The following is a 23,757-nucleotide window of genomic DNA, read 5'->3' on the forward strand; positions in this document are numbered from 1 at the left end:
ACAAGTTAACTTTCTCATTAAACGTACCTGGATTGGACCTATATTGTCTCTTAGAGGGATACCAGGTAGAATCTCAACAAAATGGTGGCAAGTAAGCTTCAATGTAGATAAAAGTAATGCATCTAGGGAAAATCTAAGTCATATCTAAGAAAAGCTGAAGTCAGAGCTGCAATTACAATTCAGAAAAGAGATCTTGGAGCTGTCATTAGCAATTTTCTGAAATCATTAGTTCAGTGTGCTGTGGCAGCCAAAAAAGAAAAAAAAAGTTGGATAAAATCAGAAAGGGTATTCAGAAAAAAATGGAATGTTTTCCATAAATAAAACCTTGGTTTGCCCATCTCTTGAGTAGTGTGTACAGTTCTGGTCCAAGAATGGTGTAGATGAGTTTGAGATGTTTCAGGGAAGGACAACCAAAATTATCAAGGGGATGAAGCAGCTGCTTTACAAAGAGAGACAAAAAGGCTAAGATAGTTTGGAAAGGAGACAGCTGAGAGGGATAGGATTAAGATTTACAAAATAATAAATTGATAGATTGAAAATTTAACAGTAAAACTAGAGGGCAATGGAAACCAATGGGAGATTGTTTTAAAACATTAAAGTAAATATGTAATAATAAGCAAACTTCTGGAACTTGTTGCAACAGTAAGTTTTGGAGGTAGACGGCATGAACAGGTTCAGCAAGTGTTTAAGCAACTTTATGGACAACAGGCCCATAAATTGGACAAAGCAGATATGTATGTACCCTCTGACATTTCTTGTCCAACAACTGAGGACAGTTTAAGTTTGATGGGAACAGGCTGCACAGAGCCTCCAAGCCTGTATGCTCTCTGTAGTGACATCTTTTTTGCCACTGTTGGAGACTGGATATTGAGCTAAATGGACCCTTTGTCCAACCCAGTGAGATATCTTCTGGGAGTTCTTCTGGCATAACACAGATGCGAGGGAATGGCTGCCTACATGGCGTGGGAGTAAGTTACAGACCTTCATTGGCAAGTAGATTGAAAAGTGAACATTTAACTTGAAGATGACCATTATTCTGCTGAACAGCTCTAGTAATAACTCCTTTTTTCCCCTCAATCTGCTAAAGATATTTTTGCATTCTCCACAATATCAGGAAGTTTAAAGAGGTTTAATCAACCAACATGTGGTACATACCTATGTGTATCATATTGGCAACCATAAAAACATTGTTCAGTAACAAGCAGTCAAGAAAAACTCCTTCAACTTCAAATGTTACCCAACAAGTTGAAGAACTTACTTAAAAGCATTTTAGAAATCCTTCTAACTGAAATAAACACAACATGGAACTGACGTTCAAGAGAGGTGAGTTTGAGAAAGATCTTTGCTGGCTATAGTATAGCTTTTCATCCTTAAGTCAATTTGCATCTACTGTACTGCTGATGAGTGAAACAACAACTCCCCTGGAAATGCCCATATGGGTAGCGTAATAGCTTTTTTATTTTTAAGATAGAGAAAAGAATTTAATAAATACATTTTTGTAAACCAATGCTACCTTTTAAAAGCAATGCATGTCAATACTAACTTTCAAAGTGCAAAACAACACTATCATTGACTAAAGCACTAAATACCTTGTAAATACATTATAAGCTACACAGACTATGTAAGACTAAATTCGCTTCCATTACTTTCTGGTTCTTAGATGTATTCACAAATAATTCTCAATGCTGTAAATGAATCAGATTCAACTGTGACCCCTCACAAGAATATAAAGTAGCTTTGCACAAACAAGTAGTCAAGATTCCCCATGTTTTCACCTAAGTTATTGTCATGGTTTAACCCCAGCCAGCAACTAAGCACCACGCAGCCGCTCACTCACTTCCCCCCCACCCAGCGGGATGGGGGAGAAAATCGGGAAAAGTAAAACTTGTGGGTTGAGATAAGAACGGTTTAATGGAACAGAAAAGAAGAAACTAATAATGATAATGATAACACTAATAAAATGACAACAGTAATAATAAAAGGATTGGATTGTACAAATGATGCACAATTGCTCACCACCCACCGATTGACACCCAGTTAGTCCCCGAGTGGCGATCCCCCACCCCCACTCCCCCCAGTTTATATACTAGATGTGACGTCCCATGGTCTGGAATACCCCGTTGGCCGCTTTGGGACAACTGTCCTGGCTGTGTCCTGTGCCAACTTCTTGCGCCCCTCCAGCCTTCTTGCTGCCTGGGCATCAGAAGCTGAAAAATCCTTGACTTAGTACAAACACTACTGAGCAACAACTGAAACCATCAGTGTGTTATCAACATTCTTCTCATACCTAACTCAAAAACACAGCACTATACCAGCTACTAGGAAGACAATTAACTCTATCCCAGCTGAAACCAGGACAATTATCCTACAGAAAAGTCAGAGAATAGGCTGCTTTCTGTGTTCCTGTAGTGTTTTGTTTCATGGCGCCCTCAGATGAATGCATTTACTAGCACAGAAGAGTATCTCTCAGGGTCTCTTGAAGAACATAATGAAGGAAAGTAGCACTTGTTATTCAAAGACTTTCCTTTAGCTGTCCACAAGAACGGAACACAAACCCAAACAAAATATTTCATTTAGAGCAAGTTTTGCCATGTGCTTGTGGAGGCAGTATATCAGCTCCTAGGATTATCAGCCAGTGGGAGCAAGCACCTGAGGAAAAAAGATAATAAAGGTGGACTTGCAGAGAAAAAGATAGAAGCAGAAAGTTCTGGGAAAGCTTAAGGTAGGATTTATGATTTTTTTTTTTTCCCCTGAAGATAAGCAAGCACAGTTTAAATGCCATTGTAGTATGACTAATGTAGTAGATGTGTTCTATGTTGATAATGTGGTATCACCCACTTCAGGGGGTCCTGCTGAGATTCAGGTTGCTTCAGAGAAGACCTATGAAATTGAGAAGTAAACACTGAACATTTTTCTACTGTCTTGATCCTTTCACGCTGTAGCAAGCACTTGTTTGTTTGAACACAGCTAGGGAACAGCTTGGACAGAGCACTGAGTGAAGATTGCATGGAACCATTAACTGGTACCAGGACAAGCCTCACTTTGACACAGCCTCCTTGTTGTGGCATTGCACCAAACAGACTATTTTCATGGACTTAGTTTAGACTATTAGGCCAGGAATCCAGACTCAGAGAGGCTCTCTACTATCTCTACAAGTTTAAAACTACAACCAAGTCTAATGCTAACATTGTGGAGGCAGACAGAGAAGAAAATACTTTTTAAAAGATGTTTATTAGTAAAAGCAAAGTGATATTTTTAAACTTTATTGCTGTACTCTTATTTTGCCAACACTGTAGTGAAATAAAATCATTTTATATTTCAGAACTCAGACATTGAATACACATAAACACTTTTTCATTATTCATTGAGGTGAGTTAACCAAACATGCTTTGCATAGCTACCATAGAAAAACGTCAAGGTAATCATTTGCACTTGCAATCAACACAAGCTGACACTCTGCTGACTAACCCTTGTAACTAAACCACCTACAAATTAAAAGTGTGCTGATAAGTATGTAAATAATATTAACTTGCCTTTAATCTGATTATATGCAAACTGAAAAGCTTAACAACAATATGCTCATATTTTGTATCATGGCCTAGCCAGACACAAGGTATAAGCATTTTACTAAATATATGAGCAGCAGGACCACCAAAGGGGCAAATAAAGAGGGGTGCGGTGGCATGGAAAGGGTATCCAATTTACACAGAAGTGCAAGACAGAGAAAAGGTAAATACAAAGGAGTGCAAATAGGATGTGCTGGATACACAAAAGGATGACTGGCAAAACAAAGGAAACTAGATAAACAGGATTGGGACAGATTAGACCCCCTTCTGGGGAGAGGAAAATGGCATAAAAACATCAGACATAAGTGCAGAAAATCAGAGAAGAAAGAAGACAAAGCCACTGTGGTTTTGGTCTCTCATCAAAGAACTCTCCAGCCTGATCACTTGGGTGTCAGTGACTAAAACCACCAAGAAGCACGTCATTGTTACCAACTATACATCATCAGCCCTGTGTTATTGTATACTTACAGATAATTCAGAACAAAGGTATAAAAGACTAACAGTTTTGCATATGTAGTGATCATGATTAACAATTTCTAAGTACAACTGTAGCAAGAAGCGTGCCACTAATTCATTCAGTGAAGTTTCAAAACTGGTCTGATTCGTCAGTCTTCTAAACAATCCCATCACAATAATTTCTGATTACCTAACAGATATTTGTCTACCTAGCTACCAGTGTATTCAATTGCAATATGCTGAATTTTTGAGCCATTTCATCATTGTCTTATAAATAAAATTATCATTTGGTAGCTATTTTATTTTCATAGTTGGGAAAGGGAACACCAATATCCAAAATTACACATATCAGTATAAGAAGCATGTTGCCTTGCAGTTTAGATTTTCTGTTGTTATCAAGCAAATAGATTTGATATAGAGTGCAACTCTTACCTTGTTTTCCTCCTTAGAAGTGTATGTTGTTTAAGAAATACTTTAAACACAATGAGGTTTGCCAGACTACAACTCAACAAGAATGGTTGCAGTATTGCTTTCATTTTATTACCATTGGCAATGTTAGGGTAATTAGCTAATTAATATGGTAATAATATTAGCAAAAACATCAGATGGGGATTAATTAGTCATACTAAATATCTCATATTTCATGAGTTATTTTATGGCCCAAGAGAAAAGGAAAATTAAATGAAGGCTTAAAAGCCTAGTTAGTAAGTAGATCTGTTCCTTTCTTTTATAGCAACATATTAAATGACGTTCCTCCTATATGAAGAGTAGGGAAAAAGAGTTACAAATACACATTTGCTATTATTTAGGGATGCATACTAATAGAATAAAGTTATACATTTACGCAAACCTGTTCTGCAACTAAGTATCTAACTGTGCCTGGTAATCTATCTCTCCACAAAATGAAGTGAAAATAATTGACATTAAAACTGATTATTTATCACTGAGGAAAACATTTTTAATGGAAAAAAAGATTATCGTGTCACTACTAATATTGAAAGGTATTTAAAGAGTATCAGTATCACTGGGTAAACATACATTACAGAGATTTACGAAATGCCTTTGGAAATTAAAATCAAAATGGAACATCAGAGCTCTTTTATTTATCTCTGTGTGTTTAATGGTAATGAAATACAGAAGACCAAGCTCTGGATGCTGAAGTCTTTTATTTAGTGAATAGGGATAGCACAAGCAGTGACAGTTTCCTCCGAGTACCTTACTTATAATAACTACTTGCATGAACTACAGAGAGGGGATGTGGTGCAAAGTGGATTATATGATTATAATGAAAAACCTCAACATTTTATGTTTTACTTGATATAGTGATCTGGCTCATTCTGAACGACAATATTTTACCAGTTTCTTGTAAGACTAGTGGAAACATCCTGTGGTGCTTATTGTTTTGCATGAGCTGAAATGCAAATCTTCCAGGGGCAAACTCAGCAAATCACTTCAGCTTTAAATAATGGTTAATATGATATAAGCACATGAATCAGTTCTTTGATGCATACACACCACTGACCCTGATCTGTTTAGCTTTTACTTTGTGTCAGTTCTTGATCCCCAACTTTTGCAATGATCTCTGTCATCAAGTTCATTGCAAGATCATAGCCTAGAACTGCCAAAATTGAATCAGGATATTTGGGCCATCAACTTTGTTATGCATCATCAAAAAAATAATATTCAAGACTCTTGAAGCCTTGAGAGCACAGTGAAATAGATGTCATAAAGAGTAACACAGAAATAAGTCAAATGAATTGCTAGTTTTATATTTAATTCATGGAAGTTTTTATGGATTGGGGTTGGAGGGGGAATATCAGTTTCTGGAATCAAAATTTCAGTCTCTGTACCAAAAGGCTGGAGGGAATCACTTGCAGAATTTAGATTAAGATTTTTATCAGTCCTAAATGTCATACTGCTAGATTTAAAGTCTAACATATCAGTCCATTAAGACTAGAAATGTAAAGGACTATAGTCCAAGCCCTTAGACAGAGCTGTGGTCTAGGAATGCTGATGACAAAGCCTAAAGGCAGGATTCCTGGGTAATGCTCTCTTTCCAGTGAGGCAGAGATGTTACAGCTTTGTTTGTCAAGCCTAAAACTTGACAGGTCTGGAAGTAACAAGTAAATAGAAAGATTTTTGAATGACTGGAGTATTAAAATAATGAATTAAAGAGTCTAAGCATGCTGGTAGCAAGAACGAACGTGTGGGATTGGCTGCATCTGCATTCCAGCTCTGCTTCTGCCAAAATATGTAAAAACTTTATTTTTCCATACAGTTTTCCATAAATGTTGTCATGATGCAGAAAGAGTTTTTTGTATTTTACATATAATGTGATATAATTGTTACCTGTAATAATTATGCTTCCTATCAACCAGTGAATTGTCAGAGACATTCTGATATAAAATTTCATAATGAATACTTCATTTTCAGTCCAAGGAGAGAAAAAGAGCCACTTCACACAATTAGCAACAGCAAGGGCAAATTCCTCTGGACATCCAGCAGCAACATTTTGCTGTCTTTCTAAAGGGAAGCAAGACTAGGGAACAACTCTCTCCACTTTGCACTGTTCAAGGCTTCTCCCCCTGAAAGGCAAATACCTTTCTTCATGGGGTGGAACAAGGTGCCTTGTAGATGCCTACTGCTGTGCTTAGTACTGAGCAGGGCTGACTACTATCCTCTGCCATTAATAAAACCATGAGAAATTAAAGGAGCTCTGTACTTCTGAAGAAAAAAACCTGCAGTGCTAATGAAATTTTAAGTCACAAGCTAGCTGTCATTGCTATCTCTCAAGAAGTAAAACCTGAGTAAAATTATTCTTATTAGCCTAGAGATCTCTTCCCCACCTCAAAATGTGTTTTAAGTGAAAAGTTTGTTTGGAAATCTCAAAAGCAAATTAATTCCTCTAATAAGAGGGGGACTCTGGCAAGGCAAATGTTAACCTTTTTCACAGCATATACATACACATTATATGATTCTTAAAATTCGCTTCAGATACCAGCAGTATCTCTGGAGAGTTTATTACACTTGATTATTCCACTTAAGTATTCATAAATATTTATGCACCAATTGATGTTCTCGATGTAATCTTTCAGTGGCTGGTACAAATATGTCACTAAAAAGAACAGTGAAGGAATCTGCAATTAGCAATTAGTGATTCAAACATATCATGTGAAAAGTTGAAAATCTCACTTGTATAAAATAAGCTTCTGCATTAAACATATGGCTTAGTTTAGTTTCCAAATGCAAGTCAACACCAGAGAGCTAAGCCTGTTCTCTAAAGACTGAGTTATGAAGCTACCATAATATGTAGAGGCATAAACGTTACCTGAATTAGCTTACAAAAGCTTTGTTTGCCCAAATAATATGCAAATTTTCCATGAGTGTTCCATTCTTTTTAATTTTTTTTTCATTCCTTCTTCAGATACATTTACACTTCTCTTGACCACTATGACACTAACAGCCTTGTATAGTATCCTTACCAAGCTCTTCTATGTTCTTGGAGTATATTACCTCATACAAACACCTGCCGACACAGTCTGTTTGCTTGATTTAGAATTTTATATGACTTGTTAATTTTGTCACGGAGGTAGTAACCAGACATTATCATTCTGCTTTTTTTGAGAGGAACCTCACATGCGACATGAAAGTAGGCACAAAGTATTAAACCATCGTTTCCTTTTATGTGTCATTTATGATCAAACACAACAGTGATTTATGAAACACTAATCAGGCAGGCCATATGTTATCACATTTTGTCTGGAAGGAAAAGGATGTGTAATCATATTTTTTAACTGATTGCCTAAAATGTATGACTGGATGTGGGGTTTTTTCCCCAAAAAATTCATAGTTTCTAAGGTTCCCTTCACTTCAGTGGAAGCCTTGGGTTAATGTCAGATCTAAATACAAAAGAGACAGTGCATGCCTACCTTCTGAAGATCTCCATGTGGAATTTCTTCCCCTATTCAGTTGGATTGGGCTTGTACCCCTTTTCCACATAACTGACCTATGGATTGCTCTTTGCTGTCACATCCTGAGATACACAAAAACCCCACTTACTTCATGGTTGATCTCGTTACCCCCGACAGCTGCCCATGACCTCTTTTAATTTGGAAGCTCAGCCATGAGAAGGCTGCCAAGGAAAAACTGTCTCTGTGGTTTTGCTGAGTGAAGTTCATCACCCTGCATATGCACTGACTTTACACAGTTAATGTCCCAATTGTCTGTGACTTGGCCCTGACTAGATCTTAACCAAGTGGACCTGTCTTGCTATTCTACTGCCACAGATGTACAGATCCACTTCAGTGCCAGCTTTAGACACAGGAAAAAGAAGAAGTAATTGATTAGAGCAAGCTGGCTGCCAGACACTGCAAAAATGTTAATGCCAGAGCCCTGGAAGAAAAAAAGCATGCTGCTACTGCTGTGGGTCTTGTTCCTCAGGCAACTGTGGTGTGTCAGCTGCTGTCCGCAGGGAGGCCTGATGCCCCTGGCAGCTCTCACTGTGGGCTTACTTTTCTCACCTACAGCAGCAAAAGCCTTAAGCTTTTGCAGGGCTGTCACCAACAACACATCACTCACTCTGTGGCTTTTGGAGTTAAGAAATCCAAAGAAACAGAGTAGGGCAAACATATTCTGAACATTTTTTTTTTTTTTTTGTCCCCAAGAAAACAGATGTTGCAAATAAAAGTGTTTTCTGGAGACATTAGGAAAAGTCTGGCTTCATAACAGGTCAGCAGATGGTTGTAATAGGCCTAAGTCTTTTGTTCAGGCAATTGCACTCTTACCAACCTTGGTAGCCAGTAAGACACCTCTGAGTGATTTTTTCCTTTGTACTATATAAACGTCTTCTCTTACCTCCTATAATTTTTATTGCAAAGAAAAGTGACATCTTTGTAAAGCAATGTGTTTGGAAGGTGGAAACCAATCATTTAGGACATGGAAAACATATCTGTTGTGAAATAGAACTGTTCTTCCAAGACAAAAATATAATTGGGCCAAGCATTAAAATACCTGTTACTTCAGTGCTCAGAAACTATCCCTTCATTGTACAGCTGACGAGCAAAAGGGAAAAATACCTTACTTGAACTTGTGTTCTTTCCAGTACATAATGAAACCACACTTAAGTGCTCAGATTCAGATAAGCAGTTTTTCCAGCTTTTTTATATTTCCTTAGACCATAAGAAATAAATTGAATTTGAGAATCTCATCCCAGGAATTGTTCAGGAGGAGGGTTATTGCTTCTGTTAACATGTTTTTGGATTGGATGTGTTAATATACTTTCATTATGGTTATACCATTTCTAGCTCTCTAACTCACTCAGGGCTACAGGCAATGAAGCGATTGTAACAACTATCATTTGAGGTGGCAAACTCTGAGTCAGGGAGGATTATTTGTATGAGTTAACAGAGCTTCTATTTTATGTGAACTAAAATTTGATGTCACAACACAAGAGTGGGCTTTTTATATATTGCTACTATCTCTCTCATTTACATAATGTAAGTTATAATCAATGCAATACTTTATTGCAGATTTGAAGCATAAGTGTCTCATCTATGAAAACAGACAGTGAAGATAGATCTTATATACATCTTTCAAATGTCCATGAAAGACATGAATAATTGACAGGAATTCAGAAAATTCATATGTCAATTGAATGTCACTTTGGGACATAAATTCATGGCATCCTCTTCTGAGATTCACAGTCATATTCCAGTTTTGGCATTACTGAAGACTTCAGCAAGGGAGAAATAATGCAGATATGATATCATCAGAAACAATAAGCATATTCACATTAACCAACTTTTGAATACTCTTCTGTCAAAAGTGCAAGTATAAAGTGACACTGACTAGAGAAAGTCAGTGAGGCTCCAAGTGATTTAACGTAAGAGATAGATGTTTTGGCTAAGAAAAGCATGTACCTAAATGAAAGGAAAAGGAATGAGAACCCAGTTAAGGAAAATATTTTATGTGCAGGTGGAGACGTGCAAATCTGTATCATGAAGAAAAAGGTAGATGAGTTCAACTTGCACAGTAAACAGATAGTTGGTGAAGAAGCTCTTTCTCATCAAAAGGCACATTCGTGTACCAGCAGTGAAGAAGTCAAAATAACAGAGTGACATAATCCAGATTCTGAACGTTCTGAACACTGTGAAGAAATGGTTTTGTTCATCAGAAATAATCTCTTTGCTAGTTTGAAAATATTAAGAATTACTGACCTCAAGGGAGGATTAGTGTTGTTTAGAAGACATATGATAGTCAGTGAATTAAAAGAATATCCAAGAATATATGCCATAAACTAGAAGAAGCATTACAGGCATGCTACACATCCTCTTGTTAAAAGGTATTTATTGCTTATCCAAGAAAGCTTTCTTAAAGTACTAAAGATGGAGTTGAAATCATTCAAATCAAAAATAGCAGACATAAAAGCAATTTTAAGTAAAACAAGTTTGTAGCTGAAAGAGGACACTTAAGTATGACGTGTAAATGAGTCATGGCCTCCTTCCCTCCAAAAATTGAATAAAGGTTCAATAAATATAAGTGCTCCAGCTAGATTTTTTTTTTTTTTAACAGTGTCATACAGAGGAAGTGCCCACGTTATCAATCTAGGTAAAATAAATATTAACATTCCTCACCCAGGATTCTGTAACCACATGAGTAAAAACACCATAGAATAAAAAAATAATTTTGTTTTGAACATGCAAAATGTGAACACTCAAGAACATCCTGAACACTCTGAATATTCAAACATTTGGAACATTGTTCATGTCATTGAATTATCACAACCTTTTAGTTCCACAACAAATATGCAACGTTTTCTATACAGAAACAACTCCAGCTTGGAATAAAATTGACAGATCTGAGGAAAGAATGCTGCCTTATGTAGAGGAAGTTGCTTTTCTGTCTCCTTTTACTAGATCAGCATCCAGAAGGACATTAGCTAATAGTGCAAAAAGTACAGAATAATCAATTAAACCATATTGTTTCTGTCCTATTAAAATGCTCAGGAAGGATTGATCCTTCTCTGTTTCCAGTACAGGAAAAGAACACTGTCAGCAAAATTAATGGAATAAAGAAAAAAAAGATTGACATACTGATTTCCTATGTCTGTTTGCCTGCTTCCATACCAAAATAATCCCAGACTTGTTTTATGAGATAATCCCACTGCTGGTTTGTGGTGCTGTTTTAGTGAGCTTTGATAAGAAATTCTATCTGTTCCACTATTCATTCCCCTAAAATAAACCTGCCCTTCATCAGCTGTTATGAACCAGTCACTGGAGAACATGTAAGTGCTCAAGTTGTATAAAAAACACTTCTTAGATTAGCATGGAGTGAATATTCTCCTTGCCTAGAAGATAATTACATTGCTGATGTTGCCCACTTGGAAGATGCACTTAAATGTATCAGCAGTGCTTGAGATACCATCTGCTAAGTGCTTTTTGATTAAGTCTTTTATAATTACTCATTTTCACAAAGCATGTATCTATTTGAAGGGCACCTCAGTTATCAAAGAGAGGATGCTAATGGAAGCCTTTCACTATTTTGGATTTCTTACATTTGATTTGACATTTTGCTCAGGTTTATGAGAAGTGAGAAAAGGGTGTAGATGCTCTGTGTGCATCTCACCCATGCCACGATTCCCTGAATTTTGATATATAATCCAAACTATGTCTCCTGTGTACTATGTGACTATGCAGAGATGATGGATGTATTTGTTAGCTACTCAGCTTGGAAGCTTATTGGCTCAGACTGGAGAATCACAATACATCAGGCAATAGAAAAGACAGCAAACAAAATCCTCAGACTACAGGTCTTAAACAGAATTTTTTAATAGGTACTGCTTAATTCCTAAGCAATGAAGCCCTTTTATGAGACTTCTGAGAAATCTGACATAACTGAATAACACCTTAATAATTTCTGCAAATCTCTAGGAGTCTGGCATTTTAAAATACCAAGGACACTTTCAAATCTTGCATGAAATATTTGAGAAAACCGAATAATCCAGTGAGTATTACCAGAAAGACCTTGCCAGTCTATCAACTGGTCAACTAATTCCACCAGATGTTGTTGATAACTCTTTTTAAAATCATGATACGCTTATCCCTCCAGTGGCTTCATTAAGTTATCTCAAGTGTGAGGTGATTCTCATCCTCCTTGCAGAAACTGTATAACCAGGTGTCCTTAAAATGTTTAGAGACATCAACTCTTTTTTTGAGTTGTGAGTATCTCAGGAAAGAAAGTTAAATTCAAAACACACAGGAATGTTTTTAGAAACACATTTGCTCATGCTCAAAGCAGATGGTGGGACATTTGAGAAATACTGTAATATCCTTTTCTCTAGGCATCAGCAGTATTAGGTGAAACACTGAAAAACAAAGACAACATTTCTGGGTAAAGGGATAATATGGATTGTGAACCCTATAGAAACCATCCCCAGGCCTTTTGTTATACCAGCAGCCTGAATGCTAACAAAACACTTGCAGAACTTTTGGAATGTGCCTGGTGACTAGCAGGACAAGAAGATGCTGTAGGTCAAATAATGAATATGGACCTCAGCCTGCACTGGGAGATATTAATAAAAGATGCTGAGATATGCAACAAAGAGCCCGCAAAAGCATTATTTTTGAGGAAAAAAAGCTGCATGTCAAAAGGTCCAGCAACAGTGAAATTATTTGTGCATCTCCACCAACAAAACAGGCTTTATCAAATTATTTGTTGATGGATTGAAAAAAAAATACAGAGGTAAACTACATGGCAAAGATCTGTCACATGTGACTTGCAGACTAATGAAAGACTAATCTTGGAGAATGGAATTTCTGAAGTCTTCTTAGTGGAGAACTCATGTTATTTTGCATCTATGTTATGACACAAATGGTAACAGTAAATCAATCATAATTACTGCTTTAAACTTTGAGTGTAGTAATGATGTTGGAACACTGACGCAGACAAGATTTTGACATTAATGAAGGAGAGGACTTCCTTAGGATTTATTTATGCAGAGCACTGGCTGGATTGCACATTTTCCCAGTTTGATACTGTGAGCGCTCTGTGAGAAAAAGAAACTTGAAAATGCAGTTCGAAACAGGCCTTTCCATGCTTGGACAATGTTTTGGAGAAGAATCAGGAAATCATTATTCATCTTTTTATTCCTAGAACTGTAGCAATGGATAAAACCATAAATGCCATTGCTAGATTTTCTGTACCAAAACTGACACAACTGACTCTAGACAATTTCTGCCATGTAAAGAGAGTTCATTTCCGCACATGGATTATCAAGAGGAATCTTGGAGACAAATGCCATGTGAGTCCATTATACTGAGTACAGCAAGAAGTCGTGGCTGAAGCCAGAATACATGCAGATGTCCAATGGTTAACTGCCTCATCCACATCTAGTGTTACTCTGGAACTTACATCTGTGTCCATTACTGATAAATAATTATGTATTAATAATGTAGTTAAGTGATACACATACCAAGTTGGAAGTGTGTGCCAGCCAAAATAAGAATAAAGAAGTTGTAGGAGACCAATTAAGTGAAGATTTGGAGAAGAAAGGGAAGGAAAAGGAAAAGAGTAATTATGTCTGAAGTATCCAGTCTTTAGAAAATGCCTTTTAGAACAACTAGTATGCTTGCTTTCCTTGTTGATGGTACATTTATGCAAATGACATTTTTAATTTTAAGTGTTACTTTTTGAGCCATAAATATGTAAAGTCTGTCATAATATAAAAATATATCAAATGGGAGGGTAAGAAAATAATATCTGCTGCTAAGCAACGACTGAATCAAAGATATTATTTTAAACAGAGTCTGTTGGCAGATGTCTTTGTAGAACTTCATCAATTTACCACCTCAGGTACTGAAATTTCTGTTCTCGAGTTATTGATTTAGCTTTACAAAACACTATACAATGCTATCACTATGTAGTCTAACTGTTTATTGTAATACACTTTCCCTGGTCACTTTGCCTACAGGTGAATCTAGACAAGAAAATCTGATAATGGCATTCATTAATATTGGTTGCAAGTCTTTTAAGACATTAAGATAACTCATATTCTTATTAGGCTTCCCATAAGGAAAATAAATGCTTTCTTTTTCCTCCAAGTCATGACTTTTTATTTAAATCTTTCTGTAGAAAATACTGCCTCAGTTGACAATATGTGAACTCAATTTAAAGAAACTTCTGAAGACCAATCTTAAGTTGAAGAGCTAGCTTAGCGTATTTTTATATAAACCCTATTACCCAGTCAAACAGTGGTCCTTTCTATGTAATCTCATCCAACGGTATAAAAATTGTTATACCCTATTATCAAGAATACTCAAAGATAGATAATATGCACACATCCTGGGTATGTGCCATTTTTTGTTAATGAAACCTTGATGAATAACATCAAACAAATTGCAGCTGCTTGCTGCAGCTGCCCTTTACTGTAAGACATTGAAAAGAATTTATCAGAAGCCATCCATTAGGGATATATGAACTTTAGACACATCTGATGACAAGCTGCTTGGAAATTTTTGGCTTCAGATGAGGAAAAGAGACAGGAGGAAAGAATGACTCCCAAAGAAAGAGATCTTGTCCTTACTTATACGAACACAAAACTATTCTTTTGGCAAGTCCACAGCTCAGGACCGCTAATTATAATGACTCCTCCACTAGGATTTCCTGAATTATAATATACTATCTATTCTGAATGAATTATTGTCTTAAGACAGAAAATGACACATGCCATGAAGATGTGTATATTATCTGTCTGAATGACTATGCTTGGTATTTCTTCAAAACTTCTTAAGAACCTACAGACTACTGAAAGCTTCAGTCAAAGAGCAACTTTTAAAAGCATCTCCTTGTGAAATATGTATCTCCTCATGAAGCTGTGAATGCAAATGACACTGCTTCTGTTTTGAAAAAAAAAAAAGTCTCCAGAGTTTTGATTCCCAAGTAAAATCCAGTCCTTTCAAGAAGATACGCCTTTGGAAAGTTTGAATATTTTTTAGGGGGAAAAAAATATCATCTGCCCCTGTACCCATGGAAAGATCCCCAGATTATGATTCATTGCTTGGTACATAATGCTGATGCATGAAATACCTGGCACTCACTTGAGGCAAGTGTTTTCATCTAGCACCATTTCAGCCAAAGAGGGTTTGAGCTTCCTACAGAGATGTAGTGATTCCACATAAAGATTAGTCTCCAGCAGATCTCCATTTCAGTGTGCCACTGTAGTCACACAGGCCGTTTGCATTGCTAAGTCTGCACGACTGGTTTGTACCTCTGATCTTGCATAGTGCAATACACACATTGAGGGTAATGGTGGGAATCTGACACAAGCTCCGTGTATACCAGATCCTTCCTATTAGTCTTTCTTGCGTGCTGAAACGAGGTATAATATTTTTAGTAGAGAATTGAGTACAAGAAGGCTGGATTAGACTATTTCCTAGGTATATGTAGGTGACTGACTACTTTGGTGAAAGCTGTTATTTATATAAAAATATTCCTCTTTTGAAATCTGTTATCATATTTATACCATCTTATCAATAATTGTATCTGTAACTGTGGGAACTGGGAGTGCATCCTCATTGCTGGGACCAGATTTGGGGTGGGAGGAACTCTCCACTGCTACTATCCACTGTCTAGCCAATTACCTAACCTGGCTAAGGAAAGGACCAGGAAGATCTGGAGCATACTGCAGAGCAATCCCTGCCCTCAGAGTAGCCATATCCAACATGAATTAGTGGAAGAAAATCCAATGGCACACAGCTAGCCATAGGCAACACGTAATCCCTTTGCTGGAATCCCAGTGCAACCTGTATGACCCATCCACACCAAATATCATCCCAGGTCTGAGCCAGTGGTTTCAGGGATGCTCTAGTGGAGATGCAATTTCCAGTGTTTTACTGAAACAGTAATACCTCTAATATACACATATTAAGCAAATAGACCATTACTTTCTGAACTAAAATAAAGGCAAGCTCCTCTAGAATACTGATGAAGCATTTGATCTGTGTCAAACTGTAAGTGCTTAGGATGCAGGATAACAGAATCCAAAGTCCAGCATTAGCCTTTTGAAATTTAATTTCCATATTAATATGAATCAGATCTTCAGAGATTTACAATTAAGATGTTTGTCAGTATTTCATTGCAAATGTTCCTTGTTGCTTTGAGCACACAATAATTATTTGTCAATGCTATGGCAATAATAAAAAATTATGCTTAAAATAATGGCCTTCTTGAATATTTACGGAAGAATGAAGAGACTTGATTGTAACTTTTATCTTATTGTTTACTTGGTTTTATTAAATGTTTATTAAATGTGTTGTAGTTTTATCTACTGTGAAGCATTTTTAATACATACATTAATATTTTTCCATCAAAACTAAACTTCATATTACAATGTTCCTTATGATTATGGTATTATCCACTGCCATCAGTTTTTATGATCTTTGGACTTGAAGTCAAGTACTCTAGAACCAATCTAGGATAAGGAGTGTGTTAAAATGCTTTCTTGGATAGAAGTCAGAGTGCTTAGCAACTTGAGGTTGTATCTAGACTTACTTTTCAATGCATATTTGCCACAAGGGTCAAGATGTCTAGTCATTCAGATCAGCATCTTTTCAAACTGCATTACAGCTTCTGTATGCATTAAATGCACTGCTTCTTTTGAGTGGAAATCTAGTTGTTGTGAACTGAGAGTTAGTGTAGGATGTGGACAAGGCCCAACAACACCTTCAAACCTTAGAGCAGGCTGCATCTTTGAGTGCTTTTAAAAATCCCTGGTTCCATGGTCTGGTGGGTTAACCTTGATTGGCTGGCAGGGGGACAGGGAAGGGGCATCCGCGGCCAGCCCAGGGCGGCTCCCCGCTGCCGCTCCTGCCTCCTCAGGCTGTTCCCTGCTCCAGCCTGGGGCCTTCCTTCCCCGGGGCTGCAGGGAAACCCCTGCCCCACCGGGGGCGGGGGGGGGGGTCTCTGCCGGGGCCGCAGGGCCATCTCTGCCGGGGAGGGGGGCCTGGAGCACCTCCTGCCCTCCTCCCGCTCTCCCCTCGGGGCTGGCAGGGCTGTTTCTCACCCCGTTTCCCTCAGCCCTTTTGCCCTTTCTTCCCCAGGCTTTCCCCGAGGCTGAGGGGCTCCGCTGTGCCCGGCGGTGGGGCCGCTGGAGCCGGCGGGAACCGGCGGGAACCGGCTGGGGCCGGTCTGGCCCGGGGCAGCCCCCAGTCTCTCCTCACAGCGGCCCCCGCAGAGCCTCCCGCCACCGCTGCCCACACTTGCACCTGCTCCACATGGGTATCTTTCTACAGACCTGAACAGACTAAACACTTATTTTAAAATAATTATTAAATATAGAGATAGCCACCTAAGTTGTGGCCAGCACATTTAAACTTAGGCATCTATGTTTCCAGTTTCCTTTTCAGTGCCTTTGGTGGGGATTTGTGTGGTAAGGTGAAATAAGGTGTTAATATCATAATTTTACAATTTTAGAAAGGATTTTTCTGAATAAATTTAAGTGTCATTCATTATGTAAAGCACTCAAAGTGCATTATTCCTCTCTCTGGTTTGTGGAAGTGGAAACAGTTGTACACTGTTCAAGTCAGTGAGGATATGAGACTGCTGGGGCCCTGCCAACAGGTGAGTAATGTGGTAAATTATCACCCAAAAATGATAAAAAAGAAAAATACCACATAGGAAATCTAAGTTTTTCAGCATGTTCAGCTAAAAAATATGAAAAAATCAATCCCCCCCAAACCAAAACAAACAACCCCCCTCAAACCTTTTGTTCTCAAAGGAATAACAGTAACAAATGAAGGTTCCTCAGCTAAAATCTTTTTTTTTCCCTAAAACAAATATCTGTGACAGACTAAAAGAAAACATTGTATTGCTCATTTTAAAGATGTATTTCAGTAACACAGTATAACTTCACATTACATATAACAGTGATTCAAGTTATCGTAGCTTAGATATTGGGTTTTATTCTAGTTGATGGACTAAAGTTAAAAGCATTTTCTAGCAAAATTAACAACCATCCTTTTGCTAAGCAAATTGGGACAGACATCCTCCTCAGAAAGTCCTGTAGACACTTACTACAGTTAGTGTTTATACACAGAAGTAAATAAGAGTCTTGGCCTTTGCTTTGGCTAAATTGTATCTGGTCCACAGCAATGTTTACAGACAATTCTTGATGCACTGTGCTCTACTGTCCCTAAAGTCCCTTCAGCTTGACATTTGCCTCCCTTTCACCCACGAGTGCCAGTGTAATTCTACTGACATCCAGCACAAAGCAGAATCTGATGCCAGAGATGGTCAGAGGTTCTCTCCTCTCTTCAATAGGTTCCATAAAAAGCTAACACCACAGTTTCAATCATAGTTTTCAATTTTATTTTGTTTTTATAACTTGGTACCATGACACCTACAAGCTGGACAAAAAAAATTCCACTTAGTTAAAGAATAGTAAATGAAGACTTTTCTAAATTGAAATTTCTCTATGGAAGTTACTTCGAGGTTTTCATTTTTTTCTGATTGAAAGTGAGTAAATAATTTGTATTAGGTTAAAAAAATTGAATCTAAACAATGTTTTAAACCATCCATCTCAAGTACAGTTTTCTTGAGTCGTTCAATGTGTAGCTCTACATATTAGTGATGCCATGGTGCTATGCACCCTTTGCTGTTTGGGTTTCCTATGACCCCAGACTTTCCTAAGCAGATTATGATATTAATAATGTCTTGTCTGATAAAGCCATGTCATACAGCACAAGAAAAGGAGGAGGAAGCATGAAGTATGCCTATCACATCCCAATTTCTCAGGGCTATTACTCAGGTTTGCTGATTCCTAGGTCAGGATTAGGGTGAAACAACACCAGGGATCCTTTAACTCACAAAACTCAACTTTTATTCACTCACAGCAAGAATTGGCATGCTCACCACAAAAATTGGTATGCTCACAACAAAAACTGGCATCAAACTATGTCAGTAAACTGTGTAACACGTGCTAACCATGCATCACCAAACATATACTACAGGCCTTGCTTATTTGGGAATCAGTTCAGGGAAGACAATAAGGCGAGCCTTCCCGTGGAGTCAGGAGGTTCAGAGCAGACCCCCTTGCTTTCTAGACTCCTTCTTAGAGAGGGGCCCGGGGCAGCTGGATCCGCTCTTAGTCCCAGACTTGGTCAGTGGTTTTAAGTCTAAAGAGATGAAGTGTAGGGATTACGGAAAAGGAGAGAGAGAAGAAGACAAAGAGAGAAAGAGCTCACCAGTCCTGGGTCCAGCGTTGGTTCAGTCAGCCAAGAGGTCCTATTCAGGTGGGCTTGCACACCTGAGTCTTCCTTTTATCATCCTTGCCCCTCCTTTGGGCGGGCACTCAAACTCATTAGGCTAATTAGGTGTCATGAGTGGTTTGTGAGCCTTTGGGAAATGGGTTGGTGGGCTTGGGAGTTGTTTGGGGAGTAACTTACCCTTCCCTGCAGCCATGACCACCGTTTGATTTTTGGCCATTCACGGTGAGCCGCCCAGCTCAGCACACCAGAACAGCACATCAGAGCAGGGAGCTGTGCACCCTCTGGCCTGCCCTCCCCACCCTGTTGCCGATGGGTGCTGATGGGCTTCTTTTCACCTGGGGTTCCTTGCTGGGCAGAGTTCCTCCTTATGCAGAGTTCATCATTAAGCAGAACTTGCCCCACCCCATTGTTTGAGACATTAACTCCTTCAGTCCCTCACAATGCCCTTATGCAGTGCTGTGTCAACACAGGGATATTTAGCTGAACACCAAATTCAGTTAAAACAAGGAAGTCTGTCATTGCTAAATCGTAAACTTTTTTGAACTCTCAGAACAGTTTGTCCTATAAAAAAGAGTGAGTAGTCGATTTGGGCAGACACAAACGTCACTATCTCAGGACTTCCTGAGGGACTATGCTCCAATTTTTGCCTAGCTGAACTATCAATGGAAGCTGTTGATTTTTTTTTTTATCTCTTCTTGACAATCAGGGGCAGAAAATGGAAGTTGACAGACCATTGCCCACAGTAACTGCATTCTGGTTCTACTTTCAATACAGAGACAATTAAAATTAAGAGACTCCACAAAATGAATCCCTCTTAAAAATGTAAATACAGCCACTTTCCTTTTTTTTTCTGTTTGTTTGGGTTTTTTGGGGGTTTTTTTTGTTTTTTTGTTTTTTTTAGTGAAGCAATCCCTTAATTCCATAGCATATTGCTGAGAATTTGTAATAGGACATGAACTTCAAAAGAAAAAAAACAAAACACCTTGGCTTTGGGTGATATAATCTACCCTACACAGTTTATGCTTGCTATTTTAATAATAGAGTGATGATACTTGCTGTTGTCTTTGATATGCCATGGAAATTCAGAATTTCAGCTACAATACCAAATACAATTTTTTTTTTCATCTTATTAACTAAAATCTGAAGCAAAGAACTCTTAGATTTTTACAGGGTCTTTTAGAGTCTCATGATTTCTGAACAAGATGATTATTTTTTTCTTTGGATAGTCAAGATTCATGTTAGCTGGTAGGGTAACATTACTTCCTATAGTATTGCACATCCCTTTCTGAACTAGCAAATTCTATGACAAACAAGAGATTCTCTGCCAGCATTGCACTGCATATTCCTTTGAGTATGTTCTTATAAGTGAAGTACTTTTATCTTCATATCATAACTTTCTCAGTCTGCTCCATATAAATACACATGTTTCTACAAGAGGATTTAATTCCAAGTGGATTATAATGTTAGATTAGTCCCAGCCAAGTGGCAGGGCAGAACACTATTTCCTGCAGTCACTTCAGTTGCAAAAACCAGGCCTTACTTCTAGAAAAAGGAGCAAGATTTTTCAGCAAAATAGTATCAATCAAGTGTTTCTGAAGATATTCTCTTGGCATTGTCAGATTTAGCAGCAATTTCAAGGGTACACATTTCAAGGGCATACATCTAAATTTTAAAATATGCTTGAATATGTACAGATATGTAAAAATACTGAACTACACACTCATAGAAAGGTAGTAAATTGATCCCTCACAAGCAGCACATTTGTGAGGCTTTTTTTTTACTTCTAAAACTCACAGAATAGCAACAACTTTTGTGGTTTACTGAAAGCTACAATTAAAAATGTTTTCAGAGTGTCTGGGGTTTTTTTGATCAGATTTTATGGGGTATGTGAAATAAGCATGAAGTTCACCACTGCAGTGAGAAAGTCCATGCAATTACTGACATCCTGTCAAGTACAGGAAAAAGATTCTTGCACAATGCTTCTATATGCAATTTATTCAGGATCCCAATAAATCAGAGGAAAAAGAAGGTTACAGAAACTTACATTGTATGTGATGTTTTTTAACTGTGGTATTTGCCATTAAAAGAGACTCTAGTGATGAAAAGAACTGGTAATAAAGGGAACAATTGCCAGCTTGCAGGATGGTGTACAGACACGTGGACGTGTGTGTCTCTAACACAGCCAACAGTGACCCACACCATATGCTGCTCGTTCTGCCCCAGTGGTCGTGGCAGCATCTCCATGAGCTGTGTCCCAGCGAAGCCATCCATCTCCCTCTTGGCACGGTGTGTTTAAAGGTCCTGGGGAAACAAAGCCGGCTCTCGGCATTGCTGAGCTCTGTCTCTTTGCTCTGGCAGTGACGAGCAGGGAGGTTGAAAAGATTGCTTGCAGGACACTCAGGAAAGGAAGGGAAAGTGAAGTGGGCTCCACTGCCCAGGGCAATTCAAAGAAATCAGGCACTCCTGGACGGTAGAGGAGATCCTCTCCCATTCACTGGAAAGTAGAGGTTGAAATACTGATCATTCCCAACACTGAAAACAGTTGCTATCACAACCTATTGAATATCCTCACATCATTCATGCTTCATTTTGGCACTCTGGACAGGGATGAAATTCACTTTTTTGAAGTTTGATTCAATGTGAGAGTCACATTTTAAAACAGAAGTGAAATACCCGGACATTTAACAATCAGCCTTTAATGTATCAGGCATACTGCAGATATCATTTTTTGAGTGCTGCTTTTTCTTAAGTACAAGACATACTCTTATATATGTCTTCAGATTTAAATTCAGGACACATTCCTTCTAAAGGAACTTAGTGTTTCTATGAGATGATGAGTGGATTGAAGTAACCCATCTCAACAGAGAAAGATATCATCTTAATAATCTGATATTTTATGTTCTTTGTTATAATTACTTTTGCCTCACATTAATGAATTCCATTTACAGTAGCAAGCTAGCAAATGAAAACCATTCAGCACAAGTATGAAATATAATGGAAAGATGAGACTATCTGGTATGCAAGGCATAAATTGAAGTATTGAAGAGTCATTATTTACAAAAAAAAAAGAAAGGAATTTTTTCATGGTGTAAATTTTATTAAAAAGAAAACTCTTTCCCTCAGAAGAAATCACATGCATTTACATTCTTGAAGACAATTACTAAAGCCACAGAAGTGAAAAACTAAGCTTTCAATTTTCTTCTCAAATCACTCCCTTTGTTCCCACTTATTTTTCTGTATTGTGTTATGTCCTTCCTAGCTAGCTGTTTGTTCCATCTGAAGTCCAATCATTAGAAGAAAAAAAGAAAAAAAATCCAGTATTTTTTAAACAAACTTCTGTTTCTATATAAATCCTTACTTGTTTAGAAATGCATTGCCTCATCTCCTGAGGAATGCACATCTCTTTCAAACAGGGTCCCCTTGTAACAGCTGTTCTGCAGCCTAAAGCAGCTGAGTGCTGCTTAATAAAGCCATTACACTAACAAGTGAGATGGAATGGATCCGTAAGCTGGAAAGGAGCAGTACCAAGAAGCTGGGACACAGGGCTCTGGGTCACAGTGCTGAGAGCAAAGGCATCAACACAAGAATCAAATGCCACAGGTAGAAGAGGCCAATGAAGTCAGGCATCTCCAGACTGAAAGGCAGCAAGTAACTCCATAGCAACCAGAGTCTGAGACAGGCAGGCTTCCAGTGAAGAGGAACCAGACAGCACCCTGGTTGTGATTCAGCAGGCTCTGGAGTAGCAAATGACACAGAGAAATGAGCCTACTGCTGGAAATATCAGAAGTCTGGTCATTTTACCCATTAGTTTGTCCAGAATGAAACCAGCAGTGGCCAGACTAGCGAAAATATGACCTATCTGTAAATCCAACGTCCTGAAATATCCTTCCAGCCAGCAGCATCTGACTTGAAATTTAATGGGAAACACCCTAATAGTATCTGGAGCCCCAATTTCTATGTTACTGGAAAGGCTACCACCCCCCAAAAAAGCCCAAACCCAGCAACACGCCTCCCTACCACCTCCCAAAGAATCAAAATCATTCCAGGGAAAGATTATAGAAATTAACTATAATATAAGGCAGAGTGGCAAAGATGAAAGGACAAAGTTTTATGCATGTAGCTGACAAAACTGTAGAAACCGAGACTTCATGGTGACATGGAATTTTACTCTGGCAACAGATGTAATACTACCTGTCAGGCTGTAAAAGGACCAAATCACACAATATACATATAGCAAATAATGACAAGAGAGCAGTGTGGAGTTACCCTGTGGACATTAGAAAGCTATGTTTTCCCAGTAATGTGTGGTCTCAGAACTACAAAAAACAAACAAACAAACAAATGGTCCAAATAGCTGAATAGGCAGAAGACAACACAATATTCACTGTGGCAAGGTGAGAAAAGGAGCATATGACTCCATATTCCAGAGCCTAGCTCACACAGGTGAAAGAGTAGGAGTCTCCAGCACCCAGAAC

This window comes from Haliaeetus albicilla, chromosome 21 (assembly GCF_947461875.1).
Source record: "Haliaeetus albicilla chromosome 21, bHalAlb1.1, whole genome shotgun sequence".
NCBI classification, from domain to species: domain Eukaryota; kingdom Metazoa; phylum Chordata; class Aves; order Accipitriformes; family Accipitridae; genus Haliaeetus; species Haliaeetus albicilla.